General features: G+C 41.2%; 1 long non-coding RNA gene across 1 annotated transcript; it reads right to left on the bottom strand.

Annotated features, from left to right (window-relative positions):
- Nucleotides 1–3,279: 3,279 nt before the first annotated feature.
- LOC143420670 (uncharacterized) lies at nucleotides 3,280–13,190 on the bottom strand. The gene is made up of 3 exons (XR_013100396.1): nucleotides 12,491–13,190; nucleotides 3,514–3,667; nucleotides 3,280–3,408 (listed from the first exon to the last, which is right to left on the bottom strand). It is a non-coding gene; the product is annotated as an uncharacterized LOC143420670 (long non-coding RNA).
- Nucleotides 13,191–14,246: the final 1,056 nt, after the last annotated feature.

Genomic DNA, 14,246 nt, shown 5'->3' with positions numbered 1-14,246 from the left:
CCCCCCACACCCTCTAGCAGATCATTACATGAAGGAACCTTTAAAAAAAAAAAAAAACAAGCGCGTCCATGCTCACAGGTGTACACATGGGTGAACACACCCACAAACTACACCCTTTTTGGCTCCTACCTCAAAGCACACTGTGTTCTGTTGATCTTATGTGCTGCACAATAATGTTTAATATTTAGTATTTACTGTCATATTCCCATATATCATTGTGATGTTGTTTATTCTATTACTCTTGTTCTCTTCTGCTTGTTTTCTTTTTTTTCTTTCTCAGCAGGTGATCCAGGTGATTGATATATGCATTTTTTTTCTGCTCATTCTGTTGGTTTTTGTTTTTTGCCCTTCTCCCCCGGTCCCTCTTCTCAGCTGTTTCTCTTTCCCTCTTTCTTTCTCCCCTTCTTTCCCCCAGTCAAGTCTGTCCCGTATTCAGTAAGTGAAAATAAAATAAACAATAAAAGGTGAATCAAATGGACCATTACGGCAAGGCTGGAATGGTCAATTTGGTAAAGTAAATCCGTTGGGCATCTTTCTTTGCCTTTAGACAACAATTCTGATGGCAAAAGAGCCAAACGGGACAGGCAAAAAAAAAAAAAAAAAATTACATTACACACTCATGACAAAATGAGGTAGTTGGACTAGGACACCTTTTTTCCACCAAAGTACAATATAGTATAATAGTATAATAGCTACTATTGCACAGTTACATCTGTCTTTGGCCATATTTTTTTTCTGTTTTTGTAACTTTGTCTGTGTACACTATTCACACTGTCCACTTATATTGTGAATCACACTTTTTCAGCATTTGGCTGATTCTCAGCAGAGCGTGTAGCTCTGTACACGTGTGAATTCTTCCCGATACTTTGTCAACAGTCATATCATAAATATACATTAGTGGCCCAGTTTCACCGGCACATGCCCATACCAACCTGTTTTACGTCAGCTGGTTTGTCTATGAAGATGTGATTGGTTAATTTGAATTTTTTCTCTATTTCTGGTCCTTTATTTAAGCACAAATTGCTTTGAAGTGATGTATAATAGTAACACATGACTCTCACCAGGGTCATAGTAACACATGACCCTGGTGAGGGTCAGAAGCCTAAACGCGTTGGTCAGTTAATAAAGTTGTTCCTCTTTACTTTTAAGTGTTGCTGGATTTCCTGGTTTGTTAGTTTCTTATCCTCTCCATGCACCTTGGAAGTAGGTGAAGGTGTGCCAGAAAGTTTTTGCTGCGATCATGCCTGTACCGTGCCATTGCCTCATCCATGTTTTACAGCCGTTACTTTCTATTTTGTATTTTTTTCTTCATAGTTCTTGATTATAATTTATCTTTGTTATCCCTTGGTTTAACCAGTCAGTATATATATATATATATATATACACATATATATATATATATATATATATATATATATACACATATATATATATATATATATATATATATATATATATATATATATATATATATATATATATATATATACATACATACATACACACATATATATACATATATATACATACATACATACATACATACATACATACATACATACATATGTATATATGTATGTATTCAGCTTTGATAAATGATAGCAGTGTCCTGTAGAGAGAAGGGTCTAGACCTGCCTATAAATCCCTGTGGAATTTATCAATATATTATTTCTTACTCATGAAATTGCAAGCACAACAATTGAGATATGTCTTTAGAGAGTTGCCATAATTTTTTTGGCATCCCTCTTGCAGACTTTTTCTTTTTTACTTGGACCTGGGGTTTGTCAGTATTTTACATTATACAACGTATTTACTTGTATAGTTGCTAAAGGAAGCAGCTCTTGCATGACTTTTGACAGCAAAGTTTTAGTGATTTAATGACTAGTTGGCCAACAAACTACTCTCTTTATCTACAGATGGGAGTCTTGCCACTTTATTAATAGGGTGAATATGAAAGTATGCTTTCAAATGTAAATTTATTTTACATGACAGAAGGGAAAGAGAGAGTTCTTATCAATAAAGACATGTGGTTATAGAAAAGAGGTGCATTTGCACTACAGATGTCTTTTATCTCACTCTTCTTTGCCTTTTTGGTGTTTACATGTAATATGCATGTGTTCAATTCATTGTGAGAAGGCTCCCTGGAAGCAGAAGTGTAGCAGTGCTGTAGATGGTAGTGCTCCTGGGAATTCTAAAAGAGATAGAGCATGTATATGTGCCGAGTAAGCTTTTTTCTGAGGAAAAAACATTTATGCTGACAATAAGGACACAAAACTTGATTGTCAGTATTAAAGACCACTGACTATAATTCCAACAAAATGCTTAAACCCTACACTACTGCATGTCTTATTGGACTGTAGAATGTTTGTTTCAGACTTTTACTTACTAACCAAATGTGGCATTAAATGTAAATGCCAGTTTAAATTTGTTTAATTTAATGATCTGCTGATAAGATATGACAAGGTTGCAGATGGTAAAATGTGCCTCTAAACTTTCTGCTAGACTGGTATTCTTAAGCTGTAGTTAATGATGTAGAACTGGTATATTTTTTCCTTTCCTTTTTCATTTGTTTTTTTTTAAAAACATATTCAAATAATTTTGTTGCTTAGAGCTAAGCAAGCCTTAAACCAAACCTTAAACCAAAATAATATTAAATGAAAAGGAGTATTTCCACCAGCCCCAAAAATAGAATATACATGTGTGTTGACACGGCTTCTTAATACTCATTGTTTTTAAAATACCTGTAGTAGCTGAGTTAAAAATCAAGGCCAAGTTCAAAGATGGGTGTGGTCCACCATACTGTATATCTACTGACTACTTTTGTAATATTATAACAGCCATGAAGGACTCATGGACCTGAACCTCAGCATGTTTACAAGCATTGAGACTGCTGTAATCTCATTATAAAATTGTCTTTAGCATTTATCATTCCACTGCAAACCACAATGCATAGTGATAGTAAGAGCTAGCAGCAATCAGCAATAAGCTTAGGATTTATGATTTTAAGTAATAATGATCTTATTGTTGAAAAACAAAACAAAAAAGAACAATACCTACTTTTTATACATGCTACTCTAGTTATAATCACTAGTGATCAAATGGATACTTGTCTTGATAAATAATTAGATTAGATAGAGTTCTGTACTCTGCTTTTCTATTGCTCTTATCAACAAACCAGGGATGTTTTGGCAATTATAATATCAGGGTTGGCGGAAGGAGAACCCAAATGCTGGATTTTTAGAATTGAGAAAGTGAGTTTATTTACACAGAAAAAAAAACACTCCACAGTGTGTGCTTTCCCAATTCCCCGTGCCGTGAATCCTCTCCATGATGCGTGGTTGTGCTTCGTCCTCCTCGCTGCCTGTGTTCAACTGTGTACTGCTCCCTCCACACGTTTCCATAATCACCCTGGAAACAAGAGATGCCACAATGAGTACTGCCCCATCCACTGGCCGACTAAACACGTTAACCATTCCAACAAGAAAGTATGGAAAACACGAGCTCCGCACTAACTGTATTTCTAGTTTAACGATCCCGCGCCAACTGCTGCTCCACTGCTCTCTTAAGTAGAGCCCCTTGATTAGGCAGATCAGCAACAGGTGAGTAATTATCACAGGTGTGGCTGGCTCCAAGGCAGGGACTCTCCAGACCTGGTGGGGCAGCAAAACTGACACAACAACACACAGGGAAACGAGGAATGAGGAGCAGATCACACCACAACCATAAATGATTAAGAAAGACAAATAAAACTCATAATATTCATTAAACTCAAAAAATAACACATGATCCCCGGGTCACAGACCCAGGCCCATGACATATAATGCATCTTTTTGCCAAAAATGTGTCCCAACAAAGTCCCTAACTCAATATACACTTGGACCAAAGCCCGATAATCCTTAACAGATGCTTGTGTGGAGTCGTATCCCATTACTTACAGGGGTCTTTAGGCTTTATAAACCCAATCTGGGCCAAACACCATACTGTCTGATTGACAGGCATATTGCTGTGATCATGATCTGGTCTTTGTTATTATCTCGAGACACAGAAATACCCCTTTTTATGCTGTGGTTTGCATTAACAAGACTTGTGGTGGGATAGGTGTAGATGGTGGTTGTGTAGCAGTAAAGTAGATGGTAGTAGGGATTAACAAAAAAAAAAAAAATACATCCCATCCCATCAGAGGGCATTTTCCCCTCATCCAATGAGAAGTACAAGATGGGTTCACAATTTATTTTGCCACATTACATTTAATAAACTGAAGTTGGCAGCTGTTGGATAGTTGAGACTGGCATACCATTTAAATACTACTACTACTAATAATAATATGTTTTATTGAATGTTAAATACTTTCTTTCAGTACTACTAACAAGCCAAGCAAATACTTGTGTTTTTAGAAGTATCTTCCCAGCACAAACATCTTGTGATTAGACTTTGGTGATTTGATGTAGGTCATTAATGGATAATACTTCGAAACTGAAACATCTTGAAAATAGCACACCTAAAGCATCCAAATACAACTCATATAGTTGGTAGTATAACACAAAATGGATCAATATATAAGAACACAATATGCTTAATAACTAACTATAAATATACTAAATATATACATTTGTGTAAAGCACATGCATATGTGTGTTAGTGTCACTCAGGCTCCTTCAGGTTGTGTCCTCTGGCACTTTTCACTCGCTCGTATATGAGACATTTCTGGTTAATTTTCCTTTTTATTCTTAATATATTCAGTATAATACTGTATATAGTCAGATGAAAAAAAAAATAAAACCTTGGTTGTTTCTAAACACTTAACAGAATGATATGGACATGTAGCAATGATAGATGCATATATATTTATTCTTCTTCTTTACAAGCTACATAGTCTACTCTGTAAACCTTGGGTTTTGTGTTTACGTGTAATACAGTAATGTTGATATAGCAGGGGATAATCACCAAAAAACATAGGTATTTTGGTATCTGGTCAAAATGACATACAATGAAAGTGACATGCAACAGAAAGTGTAGAATCTGCAGGGGGATGATGAATTCATCATAATTTATATGAAAATGAAAAGATCACAATTTGTAATAAGCCTTTTTTTAAATATAGACGTTAACAACTTCTGTTTGTGTATTGCATTTTAATGACTCTGAAAAAGCATGTCTGGCCATCAATTTGTGACCTGAAGCTCAAGCACACTTAGGGTATGCAACAGGACAATCATCTGAATGCACAAAGTCTACCTCTCATCTACAACAAAATACATACTCAAAGTCTAGACTTAAATCAGATTGAGATGCCCTGTTGTGACCTTAAAAAGGCTGCTCATATTCCAAAAGACTCACTGCCTAGACACCCTATACTAAAAGAAAACATTGCATCATATCAACATTGCAAACTGATCCATGTTTCCTTCTTCAGCATGCGCACAACTATGTGAAAAAAGGTGCCTTTTCCATCTAATGTAAACTGAAAGTTCCTGCTGCTGCAGCTTCTCATTAAGAACTAGATTTACTAAGTGGGAAAAATCAGCGTGGGGACAGTCGAAATGAAGCACTGAAGGAAGTTGAGAGTTCAAAGGTAATATACTAAGGATACACTAGTTAATGAACACAAACACAATTAGTTCATTTCTACAATGACCACCGCGATCCACAGCAGTGCAAATTAGCTGGTTGCAAGTTAACAGACCTGCAGTAGCGGTTTTTGATACGGGCGACATGGGCGGTTGCCCGGGGCGGCATCGTGGTGGGGGGCAGCATCACGGGCATCGGCAAAAAAAATAAAATAAAAAATTGCTCGTACTCATGCTGCCCTGACATCAGCCAGCGCATATTGGGAATGGCATAGGCACCGATCGGTTTTCTATCGTCCATTTGCTGGGAGTAAGGGCGCCCTTCGTTTGCGAGGTGCGCCTGCTGCTTGTGGCACAGGGAGGAGAGGGTGGGGCGGCGGGGGATTCTCTGGCTGGCTGGAGCAGCATCTAATAACCAACTCGCAAAATAAAACAAAATAAAAGCAAAACAACAAACACGAAAACACCAGACATCATGATACAGACTTATAATTCTATATGCGAAAAGTGAGCGCAGAGCACTCAGTGCGCCTGCTCGCTGTTGAAGTCAAAGTAAACTTTGACATACAGTCCAGTATATATAGAGACGAGACTGCTGCTTTCAAATAGAGCACATTTCATTTATAATGTTGTGAATCCAAAGCCATCAGATGCTCAGTTTAGAAAAAAGAGAAAAGAAGAGGAGGAGAAACGAGCTAAAGATACAGGTAAGCAGATGTGTCATTGGATCACGGCAGGTCATCCTGAAACAATCAGAATCAGAATACTTTATTAATCCCTAAGGAAATTATGTGGGTTACAGTTGCTCCAAGAAGAAATGGTAAAAATAGCAACAGTAACAGACTAAACTCCAAACAATACATCATGTTACAGATTTTAATATTAATTAGTCATTGTCAGTTGTTGATTTGTCCTGTTCTCATTGTATGACGAATTATGATGGCTGTTTGGTAGCTGTTTGCATACAATGCATACTCTTGCTCTCTTCATATGTGTATGTGTGTGTGTGTGTGTGTGTTTCTCTGGCGAAATTCAGTATGGTTCCGACAACAGTTTTATGTTAATGTATAATCCTTTTTTTTTTTTTTTTTTTTGTGTCCCGTTTGGATCTTTAGCCATCAGAATTGTTGTCTTAAGGCCAAGAAAGATGCCAAGCGGATTTATTTTACCAAGTGGATCATCATGGCCTTGCCATATTGGTCCATTTGATTGACCTTTATTATAATTATGAATTTATTTTATTTTCAGTTGCTACAAACGGGACAGACATGACTGGGGGATAGGACAGGGAGAAAGAATGAAAGAAAGAGAGGGAGAGAAAGAAAACCAAAGGGGAGAAGAGACAGTGAGAAGGGGGGGAAGAAAGAAAAAAGAAAAAAAAAGAAAAACAAAACACCTGGATCACCTGTATGGAGAAAAAAAAAGAAGAGAAAGCAAACAACAAAGAGCAACATAATAAAAAAAACAGCACCATCACAATAAACTAGCTAGCAGTAGATATCAGTAGATACTAAATAATAAACGATATTGTGCAGCACGCAAGATAGACAGCGCACAATGTGCTTTGAGGCAGCAGCCAAGAAAGCTGTAGTCCGCGTCTGTGAATACCCATGTGTACACCTGTGTGCATACCTGTGTGGATCAGCATGCTTGCATTCCAAAGGTTTCTCCATGTAACGATCTGCTAGGGAGTGTGGGGAGCCACAGCCCCGTCCTCCAGGGTATGAAGCAGGTATGGAGGAGATCAAAACTCCAGACAGCCAGAGGCCCCCAGAACACAAGAGACCAAGGAAGACCAACAGAGGGGCAGCCGCGCCACTGTCCCAGTAAGAGCTGAGGAGAGTCCCAGATGAGGGCTCACTCAGCAGCCGCGGAGCAGAAGCCAGGGGGAGTTGCAGTGACGCGCCCGTGAGCTCCGCCGGCAGCCAGCCGTGCCTGAGTGACCGAGCCCCAGGCCGAGAGGCCGGGGGCACCCCACCTCCAAAGTGGCCCGAGCGAGCCCCAGGCTCCAGGCGCCGATAAGCGGCCGCCAAGGAATGAGCCGGTGTGTACCTGGACGCCCATCCCCGGACACAAAGAACCACCAACGCACCGATGTCTGAGGGAGTCCGCCACTGGCAGGGGAAGTGGTGGTATGGGGAGATAGGCCTCCAAACCTTGGAGGGCCTAAGATGTCCCCAGAGAGGTGGCGCCTGACACCCAACCTGACATATAGACACAGACATACAGGCACACACAGACACAAACATCCATTCCCACCCTCATGCTCTCATATGCACTTACTCCACACTCAACCAACGTGGAGACAGACATAAAGAGACGCTGTACACACGATCACACTCCCCAAGCGTACTCTACGAACCTGGTCTAGGTACCCTTGCCCCTGGAGGGGAGAACTGCACCCAGACCCAGGTGGTGTTACCCTTTTCCCTGCGGTGGGAAGAGGCAGACCGCCCCGACTCCGCAGCAGCAGGGAGGCCCCACACTCCAGACCGCAGTCGGACGGCCAACTCCTCCTCCTAGCCCCCCCGCTCCAGCAGGCCGCAGAGAATGGGGGTGAGAGAAGACTCCAAACCTCCCTCCACCCGCTCATTGTAGTGTTGATGCATGTGTGTTCTAAGGTGCAATTAAAACCCAGGAGGGCATGGAGCTACCTGCCAGAGAGCAGCAGGTAAGCGCATAGTCCCTCCTGCTAGCCCTCAGTGTCTACGTGTATTTAAAATTGAGAGGTGGGCAACGACGCCAGGGGTGAGGTGTACACCCTGATGGTAATTTGGACTCCGTGTATCGTGCCCACCCCCAAGATCCTATATGTATGTGTAATGAGAGTGTGAGTAATGTAAATGTCTAAGTTGTGGGATAAAATTGAGGCAGAGGCAGCCAGAAGGGGACAGAGGGGGGGGGGTAGCCTCCTCTGCACCCTGGTGACATACCCCTACTCCAAGGCCCTGCATGTGTGGGTGGTTGTGGTGGAGCGGGAAGAGGGAGGCAGCTGGAGATGGGGAGGGAATGAAGGGAGGGGCAGGTGACCCCTCCCTGGGGCCAGCTCCCCCACTGACCCCAGTAGGCACTCCCATACTCCGCGACCCGCCAGGGAAAGGGGGCCCAGGCCCATCCAGACCGGGGCCCAGCGCAGCAGCGCCCCCCGGCCCCACAGAGCCCGGGACAGTCCATTCAACCCCACCACAGAGAAAACTGCACCCACCCCACCATCCACTCATCTTCCAGACTACATAAGACAATAGACGCCCAGGCTGAGATCTTCCTCCATCTCTCCTGTATCTCTCCCTCCTGCAGAGAGTTCCTGTGGAGAGGAAAGCTCCTGCAAGGTGTGACAATCTCCACCACCAGTTGAAGAGCCCCCCAGGTGGCTCGACGCACTGGCGGCACCCTGCGCCAGGGATGGGCCCCATGCACCCATCCGCCCACAACCCCGGCAACACACCAACCAGGACCCAAGGCCCCTGAGGCCCAGCCAGGGCCCCAGCCCAGAGACGGAGCACCCCCAGAACCTCACGCCCATCCCGGACCCACCCAGGGGCAGACAGGCTACCAGGTCAGTAACCCACGTCCGTCAGCACAGACCCTCCCCTAGCCCTGCTGCACGCAGCCACGAGGAAACAGTCACCCGAGAGCCAAAAGAGCCCCCAACCGGACATGATCGCTACCCCGGGTTGAGCCCCCCAAGGAAGATGCCTCCGGGGAACCCCCCGACGCCCTAAGCCTGTCCCTACCCCCACACCAATCACAACAGTGAAGGCGGGACCAAACTATGATCCCCCACTAGGTGATGGAGCTGATCAAAGGAGCCCAGAGCAATTGATCTGATGTGGTGGCAGAGGCTGTATCAAGACTAATGTAATCTAATAGATAATTTTTATATTGGTTAGAATTAAGATTGTTTTTATTTTTCCAGTTCATGAGGACAGTTTTCTTGGCTATGCATAGGGCAGTGAAAACCATATGGGCTATATTCTTTTCTGAAGTGACATTATCTAAGCTGCCCAACAAACACACTAAGGGGGAAGTTGGAATGTTGGAATATCTCGCGCCAAAACTTCTGCACTGGTGGACAGAACCAAAGAGCGTGAATGTAATTGTCTGGTGTATTGCCTTGACAGTGTGAGCAGTTGTTGGAAGATGTAAAGCTCATCTTGAACATCCGATGACCTGTATAGTGCACTCTATGTAGTATTTTGTATTGTATTAATTGCAGACTGGGATTTTTAATCAATTTAAAGGTTTTTAAGCATACCTGAGACCAGAAGTTTTGGTCTAAGCTGACTGATAAATCCCACTTTGCAATAGGAAGGGATATTGATTCATCTAATTTAGAAAGTGTTCTGTATATTTTAGATAATAATTTGGGGGATTTAAGAGTAAGGAAATGTGCCGCACTTGGTGGTGTTTGTAATTCAACTTGACTGAGGTTAAATTTCTTTTTTTACTATGGATTTAATTTGTTGATATTCTAAAAATCTTTTCTTGTTGATCCCATATTGTGCAACTAGTCTGTCAAATGGAATAAATTCTGTTCCCTCTAATATATGTTCTAAGTATTTAATTCCTTTACAACTCCATTCTGGGAAATTAATCATATTATTGTTTTGTAATATGTCAGGGTTATTCCAGATAGGTGTACGTTTGCATGGGATTAATGAAGACTCCGTTATTTTTAGAAACTCCCACCATGCTGTCAGAGAAAAGCTGATGTTGATACTTTTAAAGCATTCATGTCTTTTGATGTTGGAGCTAATAAATGGAAGGTCTGAAATCTCTAGATCCTTGCATAGTGCCTGTTCAACATCTAGCCAGGGCTCATCTAAGAAGGTATGTTTTAACCATTCTGAGATGAACTGAAGCCTGTTGGCTAAGAAGTATTGCTGAAAATTAGGCAGATCTAATTCTCCTCTATCCTTGGTTCTTTGTAGCGTTTTTAAGCTGATACGCGGGGGTTTACCTTTCCAAAGGAATTTGGAAATATATGAATCCAGAGATCTGAACCAATCTTGTGATGGTTTGTTAGGGATCATCAAAAATAAGTAATTTATTTTTGGCAAGATCATCATTTTTATAGTGGCGACCCTTCCCATGAGTGATATGGGTAAAGATTTCCATCTAGTCAGATCACCTTCTACTTTCTTTAGAAGTGGGATGTGGTTTAATTTAGTTAAGTCTGAAAGCTTAGGAGAAACATTAATACCTAAATATTTAATATTTCCGGATTGCAGTGGGGCAGAGGAAGAATTATGGAAGGAGCAGTTAATGGGGAGAACTGTAGATTTTGGCCAGTTAATTGAATAATCTGAAACTCTTGAAAACCAGTTTATTAGAGTAATTACCTCAGAGAGGTTGGTTTGTGTGTTTTGCAGAAAAAGCAACACATCATCCGCATAGAGACTGATTTTATGTTCTATGTTCTTACATTTTATGCTCTTAATTGTTGTAGCCTGTCTAAATGCTGCTGCTAGAGGTTCGATAAAAATTGCAAAAAGTGAAGGGGAGAGTGGGCATCCCTGTCTGGTGCCCCTCAGGAGACAGAAGCTGGAGGATGTCTGGTCATTTGTTCTGATACGAGCTGTTGGGGAATTGTATAATATTCTTATCCAGTTTATGAAAGAGTTTCCAAAACCAAATTTGTGTAAAGTTGCGAATAAAAATTTCCAGTTTACTCTGTCAAATGCTTTTTCTGCATCTAGAGATAATATTACGGTTTCGATGTTTTTATTGTATGAGTAGTCTATTAAATTAAGTAATCTACAAGTGTTTGTTGAGGAGTGCCGACCTTTTATGAAACCAGTTTGGTCAGGATGAATTAAGAGGGGGGTTATTTTCTCTAATCTCTTTGAGAGAGCTTTGCAGATTATTTTAAGGTCTACATTTAAAAGAGAAATTGGACGATAGCTTGAGGGAAATAAAGGGTCTTTGCCTGGTTTTAGCAGGAGACTAATGTTGGCAGAATTCATATTTGGTGGTAGTCTGCCATTTTCCTCGATTTCCTGCAACATTCCGTGGAATACTGGTGCCAGAATTGTCCAGAATTCTTTGTAGAATTCTGCAGGGAAGCCGTCTGGACCTGGAGCCTTATTATTGGGCATACTTATCAGGGCTTCCTGGAGTTCACTTGGCGTCAGTGGCGAATCCAGTTCCATTGCTTGACTGTCTAGTAATTTTGGAAGAGTTACGTTGTCAAGAAACAGATCAATTTCATTTTTAGATGGGTTTATTTGTGGTGAGTATAAAGTTTCATAGAAATCCCTAAAAATGTTGTTTATTCTTCCAGGGTCATATATTGTGTTCCCCGATAAATCTTTAGCAGCACATATAGTTGTTTTTTCTTTATTTATTTTTAACTGGTTAGCTAGAAATCGACCTGATTTGTTACTGTGTTCAAAATTCTGCAAGCGAAGTCTTTGTATAAGGAATTGTGTTTTTTTATTAATAGTTTCATTTAATTCTAGTTTTGTCTTGCGTATTTTGTTCAATGTTTCCTGATCTGGGTTGCACGCGTAGGTTTCTTCTAGTGATTTGATGGCTTTTTCTAATTCCTGAATATTTTTGTTTTCTTCTTTCTTTTTGTGTGATGAGAAAGAAATTATTTTACCTCTCATCACAGCTTTCCCTGCTTCCCATAGAACAGAAGCAGATATTCCGGGAGTGTCATTAAAGTCTAAATATGAAGTCCATTCCTTTTTAAAATATTTAGTCTTTATCTTTAAGCAATGATGTATTAAATCTCCAGTTTTTACTTGGCGTAGTATTATTCTTGTGTATTAATGTTAAAGATACAGGAGCATGATCGCTGACGGCTATAGGATGAATCTCAGTGTCTGAAATGTCACTCAGCAGTGAGCTGCTGACCAGAAAATAATCCAGACGAGAGTAAGAGTGATGAACATGTGAGAAAAAAGTATATTCCTTACTGTTGGGGTGAAGGGAGTGCCATGCATCACGAAGGCCAAAGTCGCTCATATACTGTTTGATTATATTTGTGGATTGCCAATTGCGCTGAGTTCCTGTTGTGTTGAGCCTATCCATTTCTTCATTTAGTCCAAGGTTGAGGTCACCGCCAAGAATGAGTGTGCAATCGAGGTGTTCAGAGAGTGCACTAAAAAATCCGTGGAAGAATGAGGGTTCATCAACATTTGGACCATATATACTTACAATACATAGTTTTTTGTTCAATATTGATAGTTTAATAATTAGAAATCTACCCTCTGGATCTATAACTGTATCGAGTACTGTAAAATTAACATTTTTATGTATTAAAATTGCTACTCCCCATTGTCTAGAATTATAACAGGCTGCAAATACGTTAGGAAACTCAGGTGTTTTAAGTTCGTTTAATCCTGTGACAGGTTTGTGAGTTTCTTGTAATAAAACAACATCTGCCTGTAGTTTTTTAAGCTGGTTAAATATCTTTAACCTCTTTCCTCTGGTGCCAGCTCCATTTACATTCCATGTGACAAACCTCAGCATGCCCATAATTGTGTGTGTATGTCTAATGATGTACGCTGGGTGTTTCGTTTAGACAGGTGGAGAGAATGTGGAAACATCCCTTGTTTGTAAATAGAAAGAGAGAGAGAGAAAGGAAAAAAAAAGTGTAGTGAGAGGCTCCATAAGTCTGACTATGTGTGTGAATATTCACTAATATGAACAAGCGTGGCTTGTGTTATGTGTCCTGCAAGTCTGTGCGTTGAGTGGATGTGTTTGCGTGATCGTGGTGTGAAAATATGGAGAAATAGAGGGTGTTGTTTGTAGGTGAGTGGGGAAGTAGGTGATCACAGCAGTGAAAGACAAGAGAAAGAAAGAAACCACATGAACTGTGAGCAACAACAAAAAAAAAAGAAACGAAACGGAAACATTCCAATTAAAGTAATGACGGAGGGTGACGGTGTTATAGCTGCTATAACATCATATTGATATTACTAGGTTAAACCCATGTTAAAGGAGAAAGTGTGAATGAATAAGAAAAGAGTGTAGCGGGTTCTTATCTGGAGTGCAGTCAATGTAACCACGGTGTGGTGCCGGGGTCGCGGTAGAGCTGTCCATCCACGTAGAGCCGGTCCACGGCGATGACAGCACGGGAGCCTTTCTGGATGAAGCTACGTCGAACTGGGAACAGGACCTTGCGTCGTTCCAGGATCTCTTTGGGGAACTGGTCGTTCACGCTGAAGTCCGTTCCTTTCAGCTCTCTGCCGCGACTCTTCACCTGTTCCTTCTGTTTGAATTGACCGAATTTGGCCACAATAGGCCGTGGTCTCCCGGTCCGTGACCTCACGCCCCCCAAGCGATACACTCTATCGAAGTCGATGTTCTTTACGGTGTCCTCCGGCAGCTTCAGGTGGATTTTAATGAAGCTTTTCACCGTTGCCTCCGCGTCCTCTCCAGCAGATTCTGGAATACCAGAAAACACAAGATTATCTCTCATGCTACGGGCTTGTAGATTGATAACGGACTCTTTTATTTTTTTATTTTCAATGTTTAGCTGGGTCACGTTATCGGTGAGAGATTTGACCGACTCCCGTAGCTAGGGCTGCTCAATTAATCGAATTTTAATCACGATTACGATCTGGGCTTTCAACGATCATTAAAAATGACTGAGCCGATTATTAGCCCCTCCCTCATTTATCCGCGACACCTTAAAGGCCGGTCCGTGAAAATATTGTCAGGCATAAA

This window comes from Maylandia zebra, linkage group LG10, assembly GCF_041146795.1.
Source record: "Maylandia zebra isolate NMK-2024a linkage group LG10, Mzebra_GT3a, whole genome shotgun sequence".
NCBI classification, from domain to species: Eukaryota; Metazoa; Chordata; class Actinopteri; order Cichliformes; family Cichlidae; genus Maylandia; species Maylandia zebra.
Note: the sequence above shows the minus strand (reverse complement) of the source record. Positions and strands in the feature narration are given on the sequence as shown.